Below are 24,781 nucleotides of genomic sequence, written 5' to 3' on the forward strand. Positions count from 1 at the left end.
CATGAATTAATTTTGATTATTAAATAATATTCCATTATATGTGTGTGTATACATATATATCACATTCTCTTTAATCATTCATCTATCATTGAACACTATGGTTGTCTAAGCTATTGTAAATAATGATGCAATAAACATGGGGGGTGAAAATATTTATTTCCTTTGAATGACAGTGGGAATATACAGAAGTGGAATTGCTGGATCCTATGCTAGTTCTAGTTTCAATTTTTAAAAACATCTTTATACTGTTTTCATAGTAGCTGCACCAATTTACATACTCACTAAGCATGTACAAGTGTTCCTAATTCTCTATATCTTTGCCAGCAATTGTTAGAATATCCTTTTGGTAATAGACATCCTAACAGGTGTAAGGTGGTATTTCACTGTGGTTTCGATTTGCATTTCCCTGACAATCAAGGTGTTGAGCACTTTTCCATGGACCTGTTGGCCGTTCATATAGCCTCTTTGGAAAATTGTTTATTCATATTCTTTGCCCATTTTTAAATATTGTTCCCTTTTCTTCTTCTTTTTCCTGTTCTTCTTCATTTATTATTATTGTTATTATTGATTATTGCTATTGAGTTGTATGTTTCTTATTTATTTTGAACATTAACCTTTTATCTGATAGATAGTTTGCCAATATTTTTCCCCATTCCGTAGGTTGCCTTTTTATTTTGTTCATTGTTTTCTATGTTGTGCAGAAGCTTTTTCATTTGATGCCATATTAGTCTTTTATTTTTGCTTTTGTTGCTTACATACTTTTGCTGTCAACTCCAAAATAAATTCTTACCTAGACTAACATCAAAGGGCTTTTTCCTACATTTTAATCTAGGAGTTTTAAAATTTCAGATCTTACATTTAAGTAATTAAATCCATTTTGAGTTAGTTTTCGCAAGTGGTGTAAGATAGAGGTCTGCTTTCACCCTTTTTCATGTGATATCCTATTTTCCCAACACCACTTATGGAAGAGACTGTCTTTTTCTCTATTGGGTATTTTTGGATACCTTGACAAATATTAGTTGGCCATATATGCATAGGTTTATTTTTCAGCTCTTGATTCTTCTCTATTGGACTATGTGTCTGTATTTGTGACAGTGCCATATTGTGTTGATTACTGTAGCTTTAGTATAGTTTGAAATTAGAAAGCATGATGCCTCTACCTTGTTGTTCTTTCTAAGGTACTTTGGATCTTCATGGTTTTCTGAACCATGGTTTTCTTACATTTGTGGTTCCATACAAATGTAAGAATATGTTTTTTAATTTCTGTAAGAAATGCTATTGGAATTTTGATAAGGATTGCACTGAATCTAGAGATGGCTTAATATACTATGGACATTTTAACAGTATTAAGTTTTCTGATACACAAACATGGAATATCTTTCCATTTACTTGTGTCATCTTAATTTTCTTTCATTAATATTTTATAGTTTTCAGTTTAAAGATCTTTCTCCTCTTCGCTTCAGTTTATTCCCAATTATTTTATTCTTTTTAATATTATTGTAAATGAGAATATTACTTTTTTCTTTCTCAGATAGTTTTTTGTTAGTGTATAGAAATGCAACTGATTGCTGTATATTGATTTTGTATTCTGTAAATTCACTAAATTTGCTTATTAGTTATAACAGTGTTTTAGTTTTATAGAGTCCTTAGGGGTTTTCAATATATTAGATAATGTCATCTGCAAACAAAGACAGTTTTACTTCTTCTTTTCCAAATTCCAGTTGGATTTTTATTTATTTATTTATTTATTTATTTATTTATTTATTTGCCTGACTACGCTAGCTAGAACTTCCAGTATTATCTCGAATAGGATAGTGAGAGTAGGCAACTTGTCATTTCTGATTTTATGGGAGAATCTTTAAATCACTAACATAATTGAGTATTACCTTAGCTGTGGGCTCATCATATATGGCCTTTAATATATTAAATTATGTTCATTCTCTTAGCTGTGGGCTCATCATATATGGTCTTTAATATATTAAATTATGTTCATTCTATACCCAGTTTGTTGAGAATTTTCACCATAAAAGCTTCCTGATTTTTGCCCAGTGTTCTTCTTCATATGTTGAGGTGATTATATGATTTTTATCTTATCATATAATATCATTTATCACATTTATTGATTTTTTATGTTGATCTATCCTTGTATCCCAGGGATGAATTCTACTCATGTGTTGCTGTTTTTTAATCTAATCAGTTTTTTGGGGTGGAAAATTTAATCATTTTACATCAAAAGTAATTAGTGATAGGAAAGACTGTTGCTATTTGGTTAATTACATAATGGCTGTTTTGTAGATCTTTTGTTTCTTGCTTCTCCTACTTTTCACTGTGGTATGATGAGTTTTTATGGCAGTATATTTTTCCTTTGTGGTTACCATGACACTTATGTAAATTCTCTTACAATTGTAATATCATATTTTAGGCTCATAATAGAAAACAGAATCTTTATAGTTTTACTTCTCCTCATGCACATTTCAGATTACTGTTATAATTTACATATTTTTATATTATATATTCAATAACAAAACATTTTAGTTATAATTATTTATTTATTTTTAGATTTTTGTTGTTATTCAATTGCAGTTGTCTGCATTTTCTCCCCATCCCTCCACCCCACCCCACCAAAATCACCTCCCTCTCCCACCTCCATCCTCTCCCTTAATTTTGTCCATGTGTCCTTTCGAGTAGGTCCTGTAAACCCCTCTCCCCACTGTCCCCTCCCCATTCCCCTCTGGCTATTGTTAGACTCTTCTTAACTTCAATGTCTCTAGTTATGTTTTGTTTGCTTTTATCTTTCCTTGATTATGTTCCAGGTGAAGGTGAGATCATATGGTGTTTGTCCCTCACTGCCTGGCTTATTTCACTTAGCATAATGGTCTCCAGTTCCATCCATCCTGTGGCAAAGGGTATAAGCTCTTTCTTTCTCTCTGCTGAGTAGAATTCCACTGTGTAAATGTACCATAGTTTTTGGATCCACTCGTTTGCTGATGGGCACTTAGGTTGCTTCCAGTACTTGGCTATTGTAAATTGTGCTGCTATGAACTTTGGGGTGCACAGGTTCTTTTGGATTGGTGTTTCAGGGTTCTTAGGGTATAATCACAGCAGCAGAATTGCTGGGTCAAAGGGCAGTTCCATTTTTAGTTTTCTGAGGAAATTGCATACTGTTCTCCACAGTGGCCACACCAGTCTGCATTCCCACCAACAGTGCACTAGGGTTCCCTTTTCTCCACATCCTTTCCAACACTTGTTTGTGGATTTGTTTATGTTGGCCACTCTGACTGGTGTGAGATGGTACCTCATTGTGGTTTTAATTTGCATCTCTCTGATCGCTAGTGATGCTGAGCATCTTTTCATATATCTCTGGGCCCTCTGTATGTCTTCCTTGGAGAAGTGTCTGTTCAAGTCCTTTGCCCATTTTTGAATTGGGTTGTTTGTCTTCCTGGAGTGGAGTTTTTATATATTTTGGAGATCAGACCCTTGTATGAGGTTTCACTGGCAAATATGTTTTCCCATACTGTTGGTTCTCTTTGTATTGTAATGCTGTTTTCTTTATCCATGCAGAAGCTTTTTATTTTGATGAGGTCCCATTTCTTTATTCTTTCCTTTATGTCCCTTGCTTTAGGGGATGTGTCTGTGAGGATGTTGCTGAGTGGAATGTCTCAGATTTTCCTGCCAATGTTTTCCTCTAGGACTTTTATGGTGGTACAACTTATATTTAAGTCTTTTATCCATCTCGAGTTTATTTTTGTGTATGGCTTAAGTTGGTGATCGAATTTCATTGTTTTGCACTTAGCTGTCCAGATCTCCCAACACCATCTGTTGAAGAGGCTATTTTTGCTCCATTTTATGCTCCTGCCTCCTTTGTCAAATATTAATTGACCGTAAAGACTTGAGTTTATTTCTGGGCTCTCTGTTCTGTTCCATTGGTCTATGTGCCTGTTTTTATGCCAGTACCAGGCTGTTTTGATGACAGTGGCCTTGTAATACAGATTGATATCGGGTGTTGTGATCCCTCCTGCTTTGTTCTTCTTTCTCAAAATTGCTGCAGCTATTCGGGGTCATTTATGGTTCCATATAAATTTCTGAAATGTTTGTTTTATATCTGTGAAATATGTCATGGGTACTCTAATAGGGATTGCATTGAATCTATAAATTGCTTTGGGTAGTATGGCCATTTTGATGATGTTAATTCTTCCAATCCATGAGCATGGTACATGCTTCCATTTGTTTGTGTCTTCCTTAATTTCTTTCTTCAGTGTTGTGTAGTCTTCTGAGTACAGGTCTTTTACTTCCTTGGTTAGGTTTATTCCTAGGTACTTTATTTTTCTTGTTGCTATATCAAATGGGATTTTTTTCCTGATTTCTGTTTCTGCTGTTTTATTGTTGGTAGTTGTAGTTATTTTTAATGTATGTTTTCTTTACCTTTTAAACTAGAGTTGTGATTTGTATTTCACATTTAGAATATTAAAGAATCTGAATTTTACCAGTGAGTTTTACACGTTTGTGTGTTTTTATGTTGTTAAATAGCATGTCTTTATTTCAATGTAAAGATTGCCCTTTAGCATTTCTTATATGACACTTTTAGTGATAATAAACTCTGTCAGCTTTTCTTTGGGAAAATATCTCTCATTTTTAAAGGGCAGCATTCTCTTGTATAATATTCTTGACAATTTTGTTCTTTCAGTTTTTGTAAATACAGCATCTCATTCTCTCCTGACCAGCAAAGTTTCCACCGAGAAATCTATTTACAGCTTTGTGGATGTTTCTTTGTATGTAACAACTCTTATTTTGTTGGTTTAACAATTCTCTTTGTCTTTTGACTTTTCACAATTCAAATATAATATGTCTTGGTGTAACGTTTTTAGATTCAATCATTTTAGAATCTTTTTGACTTCATGAATCTGGATATTTATTTCTTTCCCTAAGTTCAGAAGTTTTCTATCATTAGTGTTTCAAATAGATTTTCTGTCCTTTCTTATTCTCTTCTCATTCTGGGCTTCCCACAATATGATATAATTTCTTTTTTTTTGGTGTCCCATAAGGCCCGTAGAATTTCTTTGTTCTTGTTAACACTTTTTTATATTTTTGCTCCACTGACTGGCTAATTTCAAATGACTTATCTTTGAGTTTACTGACTCCTTTGCTTGTTTGAGTCTAATATTGAAGCTCTTTATTGAAGTCTTCAGTTCAGTCATCATATTCTTTAGCTCTAAGTTATCTGTTTGCTTGTTTTTGAAAGTTTCTATTACTTTGTTCAACTTCTCATTTTGTTTATACATTGTTTTTCTAATTTTGTTAAGTTGTCTATGTGTTCTTATGGTTCATTGAATTACTTTTTAAATTTTAATTAATTTTAAAGAAAATATTAGAATAGTTAGTATACAATATTATATTAATTTCAGGTGTACAATATAGTGATTTGACGTTTATATACCTTACATTGTGATCACCACATTAAGTCTAGTTATCATCTGTCACCATAAAAACTTATCAAACAATATTATTGATTATATTTCCCTTCACATTCCTCTCTCTAGCAACCATTAGTTTGATCTCTGTTTTTATGAGTATGTTTTATTTTAATTCCATTTATTGGGGGAAATGTTGCTTAATAACATTATATAAATTTCTTGATCTATAAGACTTTTTGTTTTGCTTTGTTTGCTTTTCTAAATTCTTATATATAAGTAAAACTATAGAGTATTTGTCCTTTTCTGTCTGACTTATTTTACTTTGCATAATACCCTCTAATTCCATTTGTGTTGTCACAAGTGATAAGATTTCATTCTTTTTGTATTGCTGAGTAATATTTCATTGTAGGTATATATCTCACACCTTCTTTATACATCTACCAATGGAAACTTTGATTTATTTTATATCTTGGCTATTGAAAATAATGATGCAATAAATATGAGTGCAAATATCTCTCTGAAGTAGTGTTTTCACATAATTTGGGTAAATAGAAGTGAAATTGTAGGTCTATAGTAGATCTATTTTTAGTTTTTGAGAAACCTTCCTACTGTATAATGGCTGCACAAATTTGCAGTCCTACCAATAGTACACAAGGGGTCTATTTTCTCTATATTCTTGGAAGCACTTTTTATTTGTTGAATTTTTTAGAAAATAATAGCCATTCTGAGTGGTGTGAAGTGATATCTCATTGTGGTTGTGTTTTGTATTTCCCTGATAATTAATGATGATTAATTACATTGTGTGTCTTTTTTATGTCTGTTGGCCATCTGTATGATTTTGCAGAAATATCTCTTCATGTCCTTTACCCATTTTTTGATCTAATTGTTTATTTCTTTGTTTTTGAAATATATGCATTCTTTATGTATTTTGGATACTAACCCCTTATCATATATAACATTTGTGAATATATGCTCCCATTCACTAGGTTGTAATTTTTTGATGTTTTCTTTTACCATGCAAAAGCTGTTTAGTTTAATGAAGATTCCTTTATTTACTTTTGCTTTTTTACCTTGTTCAAAGGGACATGTGCAAAAACATATTATTCAGACTGACGTCAAATAGTTTACTATCTATGTTTTCTTCTAGGAGTTTTATGGATTCAGGTCTTACAGTTAAGTCTTTATCTTATTTTGATTTAATTTTTGTTTATGGTATAAGGTAGTGGTCCAATTTTATTTTTCTGCATGTATCTGTTCAGTTTCACAATTCCTGCTGTTGAAAGAGACTGTCATTTCTTTGTTCTATATTCTTGCCTCCTTTGTCATAGATTAATTTGCTGAATAAATGAGGGTTTATTTCTGTACTCTATTCTGTTCCACTGATCTATGTGTTTACTTTTGCACAAGTACCATATGATTTTTATTATTATAGCTTTGCAGTATAGTTTGACACCAGAGAGTATGATACTCTCAACTTTGTTCTTCCTTGCTTTGCCTATTTATGGTCTATTGTGTTTCTATACATTTTTTAGGCTTATTTGTTTTAGTTTGAGAGTAAGACTGTTGGTATTTTGATAGGAATTGCATTCATTCTTTAGATTGCTTTGGGTAGTATAGTTATTTTAATATTAATCCTTCTGATCTATGAGTGTGGTATATATACTTTCATTTATTTGTGTCCTGTTCAATTTATTTCTTCAATTTCTTATAGTTTTTAGAATAAAGGTTTTCCCCTGCCATTGTTAAAGTAATTTTTTTTTCAGGAACTGGTATTTATTATCGAAATCATATTTGCTGTCAACAAGATGCCACAGCTACAAAAAATTGCTTACATTGCAATTTCAATGTAAACAGTCAAATGGAACCCCAGTCATTAAAAAAATAATTCAAATTACCCCAAAAAGTAACTGGATTTTTTAAACATCTTTATACATCTAGCCAACAAATTAAAATGGTTAACAAGAGAAAATGCAAATTCAGCGGTCTGGTATCGATGTTTATAAAAGGTAACAGCTTAAGCATTTCTATCGATTTGAACATCAACCTCTCCGCCACTCAGCCTTATCCTATTCATCATCCAGCAGGCTCTCTCAGCCACCTCTCGCAACTCAAACTTAACTATATCACACCTCTTGGACTTCCCATTCTCCATCTTGATGTCAGCATACAGCACGTGACCACATTCATTGAATTTGTCCTTTAGCATCTTCCAAGTAAAAACAAATGGGAGATTTCTGACAAATATCTGGCAGGCGTTCCTGGCCACTCCTGAAGCATGGCCTCCCACACTTCCAAATGAACCCGGCGAAGCTTCCTCCAAAATTGCCACATTCCATCTAGATGGCACAGTCAAAGATGACACTGCCGCTGCCACCCATGGCCAGGCTCATGTGCTCAATGCCAGTGCCCAGAGCAGGGCCCATGCACTCCAGGCCCATGCACTGGAGAGTGTTGGTGCCCATGTGCTCCAGGACAGTGGCCATGTGATTCATCACAGAGCCCATTTGCTGCAGGCCCCCATGCCTGCAGGCACCATGTGCTCAATGGCAGGGCCCATTCGCTCCACACCAGAGTCCATGCACTCAATGGTCTGGCCCACACTGTTGATTTGTGCACCCATGCACTCGAGGCCAAAGCCCATGCCAGTACCCATGCACTCCACGCCAGACCCGATGCACTCCATGGTCTGGCCCATGCTCTCAGTGCTGGAGAGCACTGAGATCCCATGTTGTTGAGGCCCAGTGGGCCCGTGCACTTGATGCCAGAGCCCATGCAGTTCATGACCAGGCCCATGCGTTCCATTTCAGAGCCCACACAATCCATGCCATGGCCCAACCTGCACCCATGAGATCCATGCTGGAACCCCCAATGTGGTCAATGCCAGTACCCATCCTCTCAATCCTGGGGACACTGCCTCCACCTCTGCCTCCTCCCTGCTTTGCAATGATCTCTTCAGTGGATTACTTAGGATTTCATTTATTCTGCCCTTGTTAATCCCATATCCAAATCGACCCATGTTTTCCATACCACAACCAAAGGGCCCCTCCATGCCTCCCATTTTATGTGTTTCAAATCCTATGCCTTCCATTTCAATTTCTGCAGGTCCTGTGTTTCCCATGCTAATGCCTTTACTCAGGTGATTGGCATGGATAGGCTTCCCTCTTGGTCCTAACCCTATGCCAATACCACCATGTCCATGGAGAAGTTGTTATGGACACTCAGGAGGGAAAAAATCTCCCTTAGGTAAGGCCCTCTCATCCATTTTCACATGCATTGTTCTTTCAAATAGCAGTTGGCCATTAAACATAGATATAGCTTGCATAGCTTCAATGGCCTGTTCAGAAGTAATAGTGCCTATTCCATGACTATTTCCATCTTTATCCTCAAGAATGTCTGCCCAGAACACCACACCAACCATACTAAAATCTTCCTTCACTTTTTTCCAGCCAACTTTATAATTCAGATTTGCTACAAATACTGTGCTTCCAAGTCTTCCAGCCCGTAATGCATGCATAATCTCATTTGGGATGTTAGGATTATTTATGATGTTAAAGTAATTTTTATGCAATTTATTCTTCTCGATGCAATTGTAAATGGGATTAATTTTTAACTTTCTCCTTCTGATTACTCAGTATTAGTGTATAGAAATGTGACAGATTTCTGTATATTGCTTTTGTATCCTGCTACTTTACTGAATTTATTAGTTCTATTTTTTGCTGGATTCTTTAGAGTTTTATCAATATAGTATCATGTCATCTGCAAATAGTGAGAGTTTTACTTCTTTCTTTTTACTGTGGATACCTTTATTTCTTTTTCTCATCTTAGTGGTCATTGCATTAGCATGTTGTTTAATCTGCACATTTATGTTTGTGCCAAAAATTTTTTCTTGTAGTTTATTATTAGTTTAGTGTCATTGTGATCAGCAAATATGCTTGATAAAATTTAATCTTATTGAATTTATTGAGGCATGTTTTGTAGCATAACATGTAGGCTATTTGGGAAAATGTTCCATGTGTACTTCAAAACAATATGTAATCTGAAGTTTTGGCTTGAAATGTTTATTCAGTCAATCTGGTCTAACGTGGCATTTTAGGCCATTATTTCCTTATTACTATTCTGTCTTTCTCATTTATCCATTGAGGTAAGTGGAGTATTAAAACCACCACCTATTATTGTATTAATGTTAATTTCTGTCTTTATGTCTATTAATATTTATATACTGATTGCTTCTATCTTGAGTGCATAGATACTTATTATTGTCATATCTTCTTCATGGATTCACTCTTTTATCATTATATTGTATAATATCTTATTTTTCTTGTTTTGAATTGTTTATTTTTTAAATGAAATATTTGTTTAAAAGATTTTATTTGTTTATCTTTAGAGAGAGGAAAAGGGAGAGAGAAAGAGAGGGAGAGAAACATCAATGTATAGTTGCCTCACTTGCATCCCCTACTGGGGACCTGGCCTGCAATCCAGGCATGTGCCTTGACTAGGAATCGAACCGATGACCCTTTGGTTCACAGGCCCACACTCAATCCACTGAGCTACACCAGCCAGGCCTGAATTATTTATTTTAATGTCTATTTTGTTTGATATGAATATTGTTACCCCAGCTTTCTATTTTTTTGCATTTGTATGAAATATCTTTTCCATCCCTTTACTTTCAGTCTGTGTGTGTCTCTTGATCTAATGCAAATTGCTCAAAAGCAGCATATAAATTGGTCTTTTTTAAAGCCATTTTGCCACTCTTTGCCTTTTGATTATAGGATTTAGTTTATTTATTTTTAAAGTAACTATTGATTCTTTTGTGTTTATTGCCATTTTGTTAATTGTTCTTATTATTTTGGGCTTTTGTTGTTGTTTGTTCATTTCTTCTTTTGATCTTTTTCCTTTTGATTTGCTGGGTGTGTGTGTGTGTTTTGATTGAGCTCCTTTTTCATTCATTCGTGTATTTTTGGTAGGTATTTGATTTATGGTTACCATGGCATATATTTGTAGGCATTTAAGAAGCACATTTTTACTCCATTCTCCACTCTTTATGTTTCTGCTACCATATTTTACATATTTTGTTTAGTGTGTCCCCAGACTGCTTTTTGTAGTTATAATTAATTTTGCTTGTTGTGTCTTTAGCTTTTTAAAAGGTTGATTCATTATGTTTATTATATACTTGCCTTTAGCAGGACCATTTTTCCCCCTGTATCTTCTTATTTCTAGTTTTTGCTTTTTCTTTTCTGTGTAAAGAAAACTCTTATCATTTCTTGTAAAACTGGTTTAGTGGCAGTGAACTTCTGTAGTTTTTGCTTATCCGAGAAACTCTTTGTCTTTCTCCATTATGAATGGCAACCTTGCCCATATAGTATTCAAGCTTATAGGTGCCTTTCTTTTAACACTTTAAATATTTTTGCCACTTCCTTCTGCTTTGTAAATTTGCTGCTGGGAAATCAGCTGATAGCTTTATGGGGTTTCCCTTGTAGTGACTTGTTTTAATCTTGCCGCCTTAAAGATTGCCTCTTCAGCTCTGGCTGGTATGGCTTAGTGGATTGAGTACCAGCCTGCAAACTACAGGGCTGCCAGTTTGATTCCCAGTCAGGGCACTTCCCTGGGTTGGAGGCCGGGTCCGCACCCCCGTCCCTGGTAGGGGGCGTGCAGGGGGCAACCACAGATTTATGTTCCTCTTCCTCCCTCCTCTTCCCTCTCTCTGAAGATAAATAAATAAAATCTTAAAAAAAGATTGCCTCTTAATCCTTAACTTTTGACACTTTTATTACTATATGTCTTGGTGTGGGCCTCTGGGTTTATTTTCTTTGGAATTCTCCATACTTCCTTAACCTGGATTTTTTTTTCTTCCCCAGATTAGGAAAGTCTTCAGCTATTATTTTTCAAATATAATTTGTGTCTCTTCCTACCTCACTTCTTCTGAAATCCCTATAATACAAGTGGTAGAGCACTGATGTTAGCTCAGAGGTCCCTTTATTCTGTTGTTCTGTTTGGGTGATTTCCATCATTCTGTATTTCAGGTCACTAATCCATTCTTCTGTATTATATAATATGCTATTGATTCTTTCTAATGTATACTCATTTCAGTTGTCATTTTCTTCTTCTTAGATTGGTTCTTTATTACATTTTGTAACTCTTTGTTGAAATGTTCTCTGGGTTCCTCTATTCTATTTTCAAGTTTGTTGATCATCCTTATGACCATTTCTTTGAATTCATTATTAGGTAAATTACTTATCTCTGTTTCATTAGAGTTTTCCTGTGGGGTTTTTCCTTGTTCCTTCATTTGTGGTTTGTTCTTTTGTATCCCCATTTTATTTGCCTTTCTGTGATTGTTCCTATGAGTCAAAGGAAATAGCCGTTTCTCCTAATCATAACAGTGTGACCTCTTTGTAGACTGTGTGCCAGATGTTTTTGGTAGATTGGTAATAGAGCAAGTACATGAAGTGCCTGGTGTGCTGCCTGGCCAAAGGGAGTGGTTCTGGGCAGGATTGCTTGGTGTGTGCATGCATTTCTTTCTGATTTAGGCTGGGCTGCTCTGTGTAAACCATTTTCTCTGGTGCTTGCACAGCATGCCCTGTTGCTTTAATTGTCTGTTCCCTTTGCCAGGTCTTTGCCCAGCTGTCCTGAGTTTTTGTATCATAGTTATTCCACACTTTTTAGTTGGGCTTCCCTGTTTTCATACACAGCCATACTTTGCTAGTTCCACATTCTCTCTAGGTGGGGTGGACCCTTGTGTGCACAGTAGTTCCTCCCTATGTGTGCACTTTCCCTGGATGAAGCAGCCCTGCTGTTGAGTACTGCAGTACTTTGCTAGTTCTGCACTCTCTCTGGGTGGGACAGCCCCATGTACACATACAGCAGTACCTCTATTTCTAATAGTTAGTACCTCTAACTATTTCCACAGTTTCTCTAGCTGGGGCAACTCTGCATACAAGTGTTAGCATAGATAACTAGATATTGATTAAGGAAAGGAACAAAGGGAATCAGACATTATTCTGCTTAATAAACTAGGGAGCTGAATTGGTCAATAAGCCTCATTTACTAGGAAGTTGCAGCATTCATAGGCTTATCAGGGGACCACTGCATCCTCTGCCCTAGGGACCTAATCCCTGAAGCAGGAAGGAATAGTCATTACTAGTCATTAGCCAGGAGTACCAAGGGAAAGATAAAACATCAGGAAAAAGTCCTCTGCTGGGCACATGCCCAACAGAAGTGAAGGTGGCATGGGGGGGTAAGCACACATGCAGTAGAAGCCAAGATGGTACACAGGAAGATCCCTCCTCTTTGAACCATGCTCAGTAGGAGCAAAGATGGCAACCATAAGGGGCAGAGCCCAACCTGTGAAAAGGATTGGATTGGATAAGGGACATAGAAACCTGGATAATGTAGAAAATGGATCGGTGAGTGGAAGAACCCATTAGTGTCCACAAAGGATAGGGAAACTGATTGGTTGTTTTGTAAGTGTTCCTTCTCCTTCCCAAGCCAGAGGTGATATAACTTGTTTAACAAAACTTTTTCACTCTCTCCCTCGATAACACACATTTCTCCATGTGCTTGTGTGTTCTATCTTTGTAACAACCATGTGAGAGTAGCATCCACTTGAGGCCTAAGTTCCAAGCACAAGCCTGGGTACAGCAATGCAGCACCAATCAGAGTGCAGCTGGGAACAGACTACACAAGCTGGATATGGGCACACATGGACAAAACTAATGACACAATATTTCTGAAAATTAACTCTATTTCTGGGCCTGGTTAACACAAGGCTTGACTTTTTTCCAAAATGGAATGAACAAAGATGAGACATTGGGAACCTGGAGCAGTCTTCTATTTCTGTCCCAATTAATGTTACCATAATACTTCAATCTCCCATGTGTGGGTCCCTGGAAATGCTTTTTTCACAACTTTGTGGCAGTACCCCATTTCCGCTGGCAACACAGGTACCCCAAAATTTTTCTAGCTGTGCATTCTCTCTAGTTAGGTGAGTCTTATGTGTGTACAGTCCAGTAGGTACATGTAGCAGCACCCTGCCATCCCTGCTGAATCAATCTCTGGGTAGAGGGGCCACTTGTATGCATGCTGTGGTGCCTTCCTTCTTCATGCTGGATCTAGCTTCAGGATGCGTGGTCCTGCAGGTCAGCTTGTGAACCTGGATGTATCTTTTGCCTGCTATCCAAGTGTAGTTGAAACAAACGATAGCACTCACTGGTTTCTTTAGCCATCCATAATTTCATCAGCTCCTAGAAAGCTCTCATAGTTCTCCAACATTCTCCATGTGGTTCCCTTCTCTCTCTTTCTCTATCTTGTTTTTTGTACAGTTGTTCAATTGGCTCTTAGTTTTCTCTCAGGAGGAATGCTCTAAATACAGATGTACATCCTATGTGTTCTTGGAAAGGGTAAAGCTCAGCAATCACTTACACCACCACCTTGGACCCACCTCCCATTAAATTTCTTTAACAGGATTATTCTGAACTTTTTTGAAAGGCAGTTTATAGATCTCCATTTCATTAGAGTCAATTATTGGAGCTTTATGCTTTTTACTTTTATTAAGTCATTTTTTTGTGGTGTTTACCTGATTCTTATAATCCTTGTATTCTTGCATTGGTATCTGAATTAGTGATCTTCTCTTCCAGGATTTATAGGTTTGCTTCCACAGGGAAGGACTTTTACCAGCCAGTTCAGCTTGGACTATGAATGGACTAACTGGTAGTGTTTGTGGACAAGAATGGGTTCCTAACAGAGCCTCTGATTGGATGAAGTTACTGCTCATGCTCTGAGGTCAGGAATAATGCTATTTTCTGGGCTTTAGGGTTGGGTCATCCTGCTGGTAGAGCTCTGAGTTTAGGTGGAGAGGCTGGGTGAACCCCTGGTTGAGCAGGGCTGCTGAATTTGCTCCGTGGTCAGGTGCATCCACTAGACAGGCTGTGAAATCACTTGTGGTCAGATGGGATCTCAGGCTATGTTCCCTGGTAGGGTGGTGCCACGGGTTGCACTCTGTGATGCTCAAGGCATGGCTGGGCTCTGCAATTGCTCCTCAGTGGGTGGTGCTTCATGCTGTGCTCTGTGATCATATTATGCCATTGGCTGGACTCCATGTTCAGGCAGAGCTTCAGGCTGTGCTCTGCAATGAGGCAGGGCCACAGGCTGTACCTGAAGGCTGGGAAGGGTTTTAATGTGGGAGTTGTGATTGAATAAGCTACTGGCTATGCTGTGGGATGAAGTCACTTGCCAGGACCTCAGGCAGGTAAGACTTCTAGCTATACCTCTAGTTAGGTAAGTTTGGAAAATGTGCTCTGCAGTCAAGGGAGGTCATTGTTTGGGCTGCCTGGTTGGGTGGAACCACTGACTATGCTCTGAGATTGGGAAGGGTCACTTGCTTAGCTCCCCGTCTGGGAGAGGCCATTGACTATGTTCAGCAATTGGGAAGGATCATAGGCTGGGTTCCACTGCTGGGCTAGGCTCTAGGCTGAGCTCTGGAGTTGTCCAGGGTCATTGTCCAGTTCCCTGGTTATGCAGGGCCAGAAACTATGCTCAGCATTTGGGTAGTAGTACTGAATTGGCTCCTTACCCAAGTGGGGTTATAGGATGGGACTCTGGCAGCCTGGGTTCTCTGATCAGTTCTCTGGTTTATCTTCCTTGTTGAGTGGGACTAGAAGTTATATCTGGCAGATTTGTAACTTTGTTTCCTTGTCCAGGCAGGTCATAGAAGCTCCATGGTACATTGTGTATGGTACATTGGCTGGGGACCCAAATCAGGCAGAACTGCCTACTGAGCTTCGTGGCCAGACACCAGCTTAGCTCTGCAGTGTCGCAGAGTTGTTGGCTGGGATTTCTTCTCAGGTGTCACTGCCAGCAAGAACGTAGTCCTCCAAAATCTAAGCACAGGTTGTGTAAATCCTGCCTCTGTTCTCTGTCTCTATATGATCTTGATTGTCAAGCCATGCAGATACCTTCAGTTGATCTCTGTAAGGCAAGACTGAGTGAGTCTCATGGGAAGTGTCTCATGAAGGGAACAAAAATTCTGCCATCCTCAAGCTGACATTTTAAGATATTGATTTTAAGCTGTTTATTAAGAAACAAGATTCAGAAAGAACCTTTGACCTTCCCCTCTTTCTTGCCCAGGAGATTCAGATAGAAAAAGCTGCTTCAGAAAGGGAATCTTATGATGTCTGCTTTAGCTTAATTTGAATTAAGTGTGGTAGATAGAAAGGCTTCAGTCAAGTGCCTGTAAACTGGATACCCCCTGTGTCCCACTGTCTCTGAGTTGCCCAACAAGAATTTTCCTGCTGTGTCTGTTCCCTCTTCCTTAACTACCTGTTAATCTCCCAATTTCCCTTCTGAAATCTAAACTCTGTCAACCCTCACCTTTCTCCTTTGTCCAAAAGTGTCTTATATACTCAAAATTGTCTCACTGTCTTTGGAATTTTTCTGCCTATGTGAATTCTCCATGCACATGTATTAAAAACTTTGATTTTCTTCTGTCAGTCTGGCTCTGTTAATTTGATCCAGCAAGAAGAATTTAAGAGGTGGGAGGAAAAGTATTAATATTTTTTTGCCCTCACACTCACAATGCTAGGGAAGCTGGATGTTCACCGTCAGCTTTCTTTTACTCAGTGAAAAAACTGTGGGCCCAGGGAGGCCCTCTCATTTTGGCACTATGCCTGCCCTTCTCACATGTCACTTTTCTTCTTTGGATATCTGTCTCCTCACTTATAAGATGAGGTGACACATATAGTTCTTAAATCCTTGTGGTCTGATGTGGGACTAGTCTGTGAACATGACATTGACTATCACTCTTCTGGTAGTACTGCAATTCCAGGAGATATTTCATTTTCAAAGAGACTGATAAGAGGAAGGACTGTAATAGTGAGCTCCTGCTGTTTTCTAGGCACTATGTTGTGCAATGTCCAAACATTATCTTGTTGAATTATCTTAGCAAAGTTCTCTCAGCACTGATTTTGGCTGAAGTAACAGAAAACTCGACTCACCATGCTTTAAAGCAATACAGTGTATTTTCTTCATATAACAAGGAATCTGGAAGCAATTGCCTGCTGATCTTGATTCAGTGGCTCAGATGTGTCAGGACAGAAATATATTTGCTTATCTTGGCTTTTCTTCATGGCCATAGGAAGACTGCAACAGCTCCTTTGTGAAGGTAGAATGTGGGGGGAGGGAGGGCATCAGGTGTACATGTCCTTTTTATTAGTAAAGTGTTGCTAGTCTCCTTCATTTACACAAGAAGACACTGATGCCTAGAAAGGATAAGCTACTTTCCAAATTCTAAGAGGCAGCATTACTCTCCTGAGATTTTCCAGCTCCCTCTCCTTTCCTCTCCTGGAGGACAGGAAACCTTCTTGCTGCTTGCACTGGCATACCTCATCAACAGGCCTCTGTATTCTGGTGGAATCAAATATCAAAGCAAGCTAATGGCTAGAGGGAATCTACACTGTGGGATTGCCTCTTAATTTCTTTACAATGTTTTGAAACTAGGTTTGTGTGCTGGGCCTTCACATTTCTTGGTGAGAATCAACGATACTAAGAACATTCAGAAAAACAACACAGCATTGAATTGTGATCAAGGATAGTCAGCTTTCTTCCTGTTGGAAAATTTTAGTTTAAAGTAAATAGTTAATAACCCTACTAAGTAATGCACATGTTAAAGCTATTGTTTCAGAAACTACAGATAAGGCCCACCACTCCGGGGAGAGACAGCCAAACACCTGGGGCACCCCTGAAGACTACCACCTGGGGACAAGTGGAGGCATCTGGGCTATTGTGTTCCAGGGAGAGACAGACGACCACCTGCCCCTGGGAACAGCTAACTGCCCAGGGTGAGAATACTACAGGGTTGTTTTTTTTTTAATCTAATTGTCCCTGAATTTCAAACCCCTCACCTCACTTTGTTCTCTGTTATAAAAAGTCTGGCTTGGGTACCATAGGATCTCACCTTTAAGGGGAACCTAATCAACAAAGCAAGCAAGCACACAAAATATAACCAGAGACATTGAAATTAAGAATAAACTGATGGTAACCAGAGGGGAGGTTGGAGGGGATAATGGGGGCAATAGGGGGAAGGGTTTTCGGGAACAACTATAAAGGACACATGGACAAAGCCAAGGGGGGTGGTATCAGGGGAGGGAGGTGGGGATGGCTGGGGTGGGGAGGAGTGGTGGTGGGAAAATGTAGACAACTGCACTTGAACAACAATTTAAAAAAAAAAGTCTGGCTTGGAAAGAAAATGGAAGATGGTCCATTAGAGTATGAGCCCATCATCTTCTCAGATCGCCAGCCATCTCAATAAAGCACCCATCAAGATTCAATCCCTGTATCTGTTTATTGGGTTTAGTGTGTGACAGGCAGCACAACTGCCAGTGTCTTTTCCTGTTTCAGTCCTGCTGGAGTAACTGGGAGATAACCTACTCCTCCCATGTCCTGCTCTGTGAAGACCCTTTTCCTTCTTTCAAGTCTCATTCACAGGCTCCTTGACACCAGAATGGATATTCCCCTTTAGGCTAACTGCACCACTTCTGGAGTCGGCTCCGCCTTCTGTCCTTGACTGTCATCAGTGCTCTGCCCAGAGCACAGGTGGGTACAGATCCCAGTCCTGTATTGTGGGGATCAGTAAATGGCACTGAGGCAGAGGGTGACCATGGTTTCTTTTTATTTTTTCCACTGAAAAATTACCAGATAATTATTTTTTGCAGATTTAATTTAATGGAAGTAGAGACCTTAACACAATTAGGAGCTTTTTAAAAAAATAATAATTATTATTTTCTTTATTGTTCAAATACAGTTGTCCCCATTTCCCCCCCATTAATCTCTGCTGCCCTACCCTACCCCACATTCAATCTTTATGGATTAATACTAAGTGTGGAGAATTAGAAACATTAAAACCAAACTTTCTGCTCTTTTGCATTTGTCTACTGGGAGATATTTGGAAGGCCAAGAGCAAGTTCGGGGGTGTCAGCCCTAAGTGATATATCCCCCTAAAACTCCCACCCATTGGTTTTGTTGCAGCAGCCTTTGATTTCAGATGTGCCTTGTAGGAAGACCATTTTGGTCATAGCAAGCCACCTAAGGATGGGTTGTATTGGGTATATGGTGGTGTGGGGAGGGATCAAATTCAGGTCCCTGGATGTATTCTCTTGGTCCTCATATTTCCAGCTGATGGAAAGTCTATTTCCTGAGTTTGGAATGAAATCTGAGCACATAACTCCCGAGCGTAAATTTCATTTTGACTTCTGCACACCCACAGAGCCTGCCCCTGCCTGCCTTCTACCAGGCTTTATAGGGACAGTGTAGAGTCTACAGAGCATGATGTTTCACAGGGAGTGCCTGTACTGTCCCCTCTTTCCTAATACGTAATCTTTCCTAATACATCTGGCTAATACTTATTGACCTGCCAGGGCTCAGAAAGTCATGCTCAAGTCCCAGAACAAGCTCCTGTCACACTTCTATAATGCATTCCTCTCTATATTAAAATCAATACTTTCTTTTATTTCTCATCATGGATTGGTGAGATCTGTGAGAACAGATTCTATACCTCATTTCCTTCTAGGTCCCTGGCCCCAGAGGAGTACCTGGCCCAGAATGCCACTTAATAGTCCAACACTGAATGAACAGCAAGAGTATGTTATCTGTGGCCAGAGGAAGACCAGCCCAATTTCCTCTGGCACAACTGACCTGTTAGAAGCCTTGCACAGCTGATATGGATCACTAGCCTCCTGACTGATAATTTCTTAAAGCAAAATGGTGTTTGAGATGCCACAGAAAGCACACCCCTCTATTCCTTTCTGGTGTTACTTCTATTAAATATTTGTGCCTAGATGCAATCATTCCTGCTGGAGGCCTTTAATAGCCCACTTGACCTTTTCCATTTTTCAGGTGGTTTTTCCTATTACCAGAAAATTGTTGTAATGGAACAAATAAATTTTATCTTTTTCTTCTTCAAAATCTGTTTCTAAATGGACTGTTTTTACCAATTTTTCAACAGCAGTAGGTATTCCCTGCATGAACGAGCTGGTGGCTTGAAAGAAATCATCAATGTGGGCCATAGAGCTGGGCCTGAGAAGATCTCCTCTAGTTCTTTCATTTCAGAGGTGAGGAAATGAGAGTCTAGGATGGAGGTCACTACTATTTTCACATTGACTGTGGCAGACTTGGCATACAGAACAAGGAGCCCTCATTGTTTATAAGTGTATTTATTTTTCAATTATCAATGATTGTCATTAAAACATTCAACAGTTCTTCCCTGAACTGTTGAAGCATGGGGATAAGAATAAAAAATATTAGACTATATTTTCAGCACCTGAGATGATGACAATATTTTAGTATATTTTTTGTTGTTTACCATGTATACATATTTTAACTCATTTAATAAATATGCAAATCTGAAAAGAAAAAATATAAAATATGAAGAAGGAAATAAAAAAGCTACTGATAACTATTAGCAATTTGATGTACAATCTTTGGAAATGCTTTTGTCTCGCTCTAATAAATTTTAAAAAGTCACACCACTCATCCTGTTGGCAACTTGCTTTTGTCACTTGCTAATATATAATTAACAACTTTGAGAACCAAGAAGTACCAATAGCCTCAGTTTTAGTAATTGGATAAGAGCCTATTACATAGATTTACCACCAATTATTTAACAGAATTGTTTTTATTTGAAATGTAAGCTACTCTAAGCTTTTGCTATTATATGTAGTACTTTGATAAATATCTTTGGCTATAGAAGAATACATTTTCACACTTTTATTTATTTATTTTTAATGGTAAATTTGCAAGGGTAATTCATAGACCACTGTGCCTGCATGTTTTGGAACCTTTGACATGGTCCTCCAAATTGCATTCCAGAAGAATGATTACTTCTTGATGAAAGGAAGATGGTAGAAGAGTGAATGGAAGTCACACTGACCTCCACCCAGAGCCAGTCTGGAATTACTACTCACTTGTGGAAAAAACACTCAGAACGAATGCCTGCAAAATAGCCAGAGACAAGCATATATGCTCGACATACAGAACCAGCTATGGTACAACAGTATGGTAAGGAGTACAGTAGAGACTCAAGAGGGTTGGCTGGGCACCCACTGGCAGCAGTGACAGCAGGATAACTAAGTGGCCGGTTGGACCCCATGAAGAAGATTGGGGTCTAAACCCTAAGCTAGGATTCCCAGCCTAGAACACCAGAACCCAAAGAGTACACAGATAACAACCAGTGGAAAGAGCAGCAGGGTTGCTCTCTGCTAGAGACAGACGGTTGGAGACTCAAGGACCGTTTTAAGGGCCAACACACAAATTTTCACTTGCAGCCACTTACCTGGGGCTCAAGCAAAGGCAGGGGCAGCATGGACTAGAGGTGCTTGAGGAGAGACTGGGTACAGAGGCTTTGGAGAGAGAACTGACAGAGTGGCTGCCAGCCCCTCTGGGGCAGAGGGCATACTGCATCCCCCAGATGGCAGCAGCCTTTGTACTCAGGCAGACCACTCCCCTCTGAGCAGCAGCAGCCTGAGGGGAAGCAATATCCCTGACCCCAGGAGGGTCTCTGCCCTGGCCCTTTGGTGCTTAAGCCTGACTGCTGAGTTCTAGTGACCAGATAAACAACCGAAGGAGACAGCCAGAGACAGTAGATCACTGGCAAAGGAGGGGCAGAGTGGACTAGAGAGACTTGAGGAGAGACTAGGGACGGAGGCTTTGGGGAAAGAACTGAGAAAGCAGCCACCAGGAACCAGTGCTGAGCCAACATCCATATGCAGCAACCATCCTGCTCAGGCAGACCACTCCCCTCCAAGCAGCAGCTACCTGAGGGGAGACAATGGCTCCCACCTCAGGAGGGATTCAGCCCTACCCTACAGTGCTTAAACCTTTCTGCTGAGTGCAGAGGGTCCATATTAACAATTGAAAGAGACAACCAGTGGCAGCAGATCACTGGAAGTATAGAACAGGCTGCCTAAGCTCAGATAGGGTTAACATCTGACATCACCAGAGGCACATCCCAAAAGAAAGAAAAACAGAAGTAAATACAAGAGACTACTGATGCAAAAGCCAGTGTGGTCTCCTTCATGACTTGCGATATTTTCTTTCCTGCATAGCTTAATAACATTCATTTACTGCCCAGCGAGTCTGTATATAATAAGTCACTAGATTTTATACTATAGTGTATTTCAATCCACATCTTTTTCCCCCTCCCTTCTCTTAGCCCATCTTACCCTCCTCTTTCCTTGCAATATTCTCGTTTCAAATTTGGTTTTCTCTCTAGCTACAACTTGTTTTTCCATTCTACATTCTTATTATTTCTCCCCTGTCCAGGCACTCAAAATGAATGAAAATGAAGAGTCATTTCATCTCATTTTGCCCAGCTATGAAAATACCCGTGTTTTCTCTACACCTGTAAAAAACTTTGCTAGTTGATTGTGGGTAGGGTAGTTGTTGTTGCATTGTTTTTTCAAGGTTGTCTCTAGAGCTTCACTAATTCTGTATTTCAAATATAAAATTTTACTGGACCCCTCTCCTGCTCATTTACTTTTTACTCAAATTTTAATGATGCCTTCTTAGCTTGTTTATTTCCTTTTTCTTTTTTGTCTTTCTTCTATTTCTCTTTCATACTGCCCTTTTAATTTTCTTTATTCTCCTTTTTTTCTTTTCCTTACATCCCAAATTTTAATTTTCCCTCACTTAGTCTAGTGTGTGTCCCTCACTCCTAGTATTCCCTCTCCCTCTATTATTACAAAATCCCTTCCCATTCCTCTAAACATCTCTTAGACTTTTCTTTGTTTCTTTTTTCCCTCTTATTCCTATACCACCTGTATTAATTTTAGCTCATTTGTTGGTGATAGTACTATGGTGGATCTTTCTCTCCAACTTGGCTCCTATAGATTTATTAATTATTTAATATTTTCCTTCCTTTTTCTTTCTCTCTGTCACTTATTTTATACTATTTTAATTTCTGTTTAAACCTAATATCATATGCTTCCTTTCTCATACTCCATTCCACACTCTTCATTCCCTTTCTTTATTCATGAGGTAAGCTTTATTTTCTCTATGTCCATTTCTCCAACTCCCAACCCTTCTCATTGCTCCTTCCTCTGACTTCTCAAAATCATTTCTTTTTCAGCAGGTCATCTCATATCCACTCTCTTTTCTTTAAATAGCCTTAATCTCATTACACCCTTATTAATACTGGTTCATTAGCTATAGATAGTAGATTGGGGGGAGTTATATTTGTGGTTGTGGGTTTGTTTCTTGGGCTCTGTGGTTTTGTCTGAGAGCACCTGCACTACAGCACACAAGACATGGTGGGGGAAGTGATCCTCAGTCAACCAGTGAAAGGGAAGGACACATGAAAGAATGACCCAACATTAATTAAAACTCTATTACATTGAGAAAACCAGTATAAAAGGTATAGATGGCATCCCAAGAACATCAAGTTCACATTATCAAAGAGACTGTACAACTGTACCTCACAGGCCTCCCACCATAGATGTTCACACCACAAAGTCATAAAATCAAAAAAGATCAATTTAATAAACAGAAGCAAACAAGAGGATTCCCACAAACAGTGGGAAGACAAACAACTCCCAATCTAAAGGAAATCAGGATCCTCAGAAAGAATGCTAAATTAAATAGAAGCAAGTCAACTATCAGATATGGAATTCAAGACAATGCTTATAAGGAAGCTCAATGAACTCAGTACGAACCACCAAAAACTACAGGGAAATAACGAGGAACATACTGCAAACTATATCAGCATGAAAAAAGACATAGAAACAATCAACAAGGGCCAAGAAGAAATGAAGAATACAATTTCTGAATTAAAGAACACAGTAGAAGGAATCAAAAACTTGATTGATGAAGCAGAGGATTGATTCAGTGAGTTGGGGGGCAAAGTAGAAAAAAACCTCCCTAAAAGAGCAAGAAATAGAAAAAAAGAAAGAAGAAAAAAAGGAGAGGGCTTAAGAGAAATGCAGGACAACATGAAATGGAAAAATATCTGTATAGTAAGGATACCTAAAGGAGAAGAAGAGCAAGGGATAGAAAACCTGTTTGAAAAGTTATGATGGTGGGGTGGGGTGGAGGGAAGGGGAGAAAATGCAGACAATTGTAACTGAATAAAAATAAATAAATTAATTAAGAAAAAAGAAAAGTTATGATGGAAAACATCCTTAATTTGATGAGAGAAAAAGTCACACAAATCCAGGTAGCAGAGAGGGTCCTTATCTAGAGGAACACAAAGAGGCCCACTACAAGACACATCATAATTAAAATGGCAAAATTTAAAGACAAAGAGAGACTCTTAAAAGTAGCAAAGGAAAAACAGGAAGTAACATACAAGGGAGCCCTGATAAGGCTAGCAACTGATGTCTCAATGGAAACATTACAAGCAGAACAGAATGGCAAGACATATTCCAAGTAATGAAAATAAAGGCCTGCAATTGAGACTACTCTATTCACCAAGGTTCTCAATTAAAACAGAAGGCCAAATAAGTAACTTCCTAAAAAGAAGGCTAGGGAATACACCACCAAAGCATCACTGCAAGATATGCTTAAAGAAATGCTTTAAGAAGAGGAAGAAAAACAGTGAGAGAGAAAGGAACAATGGTACAAAGGGAGTAAAATGACAATGAATAAGTACCTATACATAATAAACTTAAATGTAAATGTATTAAATGCTCCAAGCAGAAGATATTGGGTAGCTAATTGGATAAGAAAACATGACCCACAAATATACAGTCTCCAAGAGACCTGTGACAGAACAAATGACCTACACAGACTGAAACTGAAAGGCAAGAAAAAAAAATATTCCATGCAAACAAACAAGAGAAAGAAGCCGGGGTAGCAATACTTATATCTCACAAAATAGACTTCAAAACAAAGGCCATAAAAAGAAACCCAGAAAGACACTTCATTATACTCAAGGGAAGAATCCATCAAGAAGACATAAACATTATAAGTATACATGCACCCAACATAAGAGCACCCAAATACATAAGGAAAATTGTGGAGGACCTCAAGAAAGATATAAACAGCAACACAGTTATACTGGGAGATTCTAACACCTCACTGTCAAAAACAGACAGTTCTTCCAAACAAAATATCAACAAGGACATGGCAGCATTGAACAAGGCCCTGGATCAAATTGACTTAACTGATTATATATATATAGAACCTTTCATCCTAAAGAAGCAAAGTGTACATTCTTTTCAAATGCATATGGGACATTTTCAAGGATAGACCACATAATAGGACACAAAACAAGCCTCAACAAATTCAATAAAATTGAAATCATAGATAGCATCTTCTCAGACCACAACGGTCTGAAAGTAGAATCTAACCCCATGGAAAAAACCTCAGAAACACTCAAACTCACAGAGATT

The 24,781-nt window shown here is 38.3% G+C and overlaps 1 pseudogene; it reads right to left on the reverse strand.

Moving 5' to 3' along the window:
- Nucleotides 1–7,425: 7,425 nt before the first annotated feature.
- Nucleotides 7,426–8,939, reverse strand: LOC112313038 (heterogeneous nuclear ribonucleoprotein M pseudogene; annotated as a pseudogene).
- Nucleotides 8,940–24,781: the final 15,842 nt, after the last annotated feature.

The sequence above is a fragment of the Desmodus rotundus genome, chromosome 2 (genome assembly GCF_022682495.2).
Source record: "Desmodus rotundus isolate HL8 chromosome 2, HLdesRot8A.1, whole genome shotgun sequence".
NCBI classification, from domain to species: domain Eukaryota; kingdom Metazoa; phylum Chordata; class Mammalia; order Chiroptera; family Phyllostomidae; genus Desmodus; species Desmodus rotundus.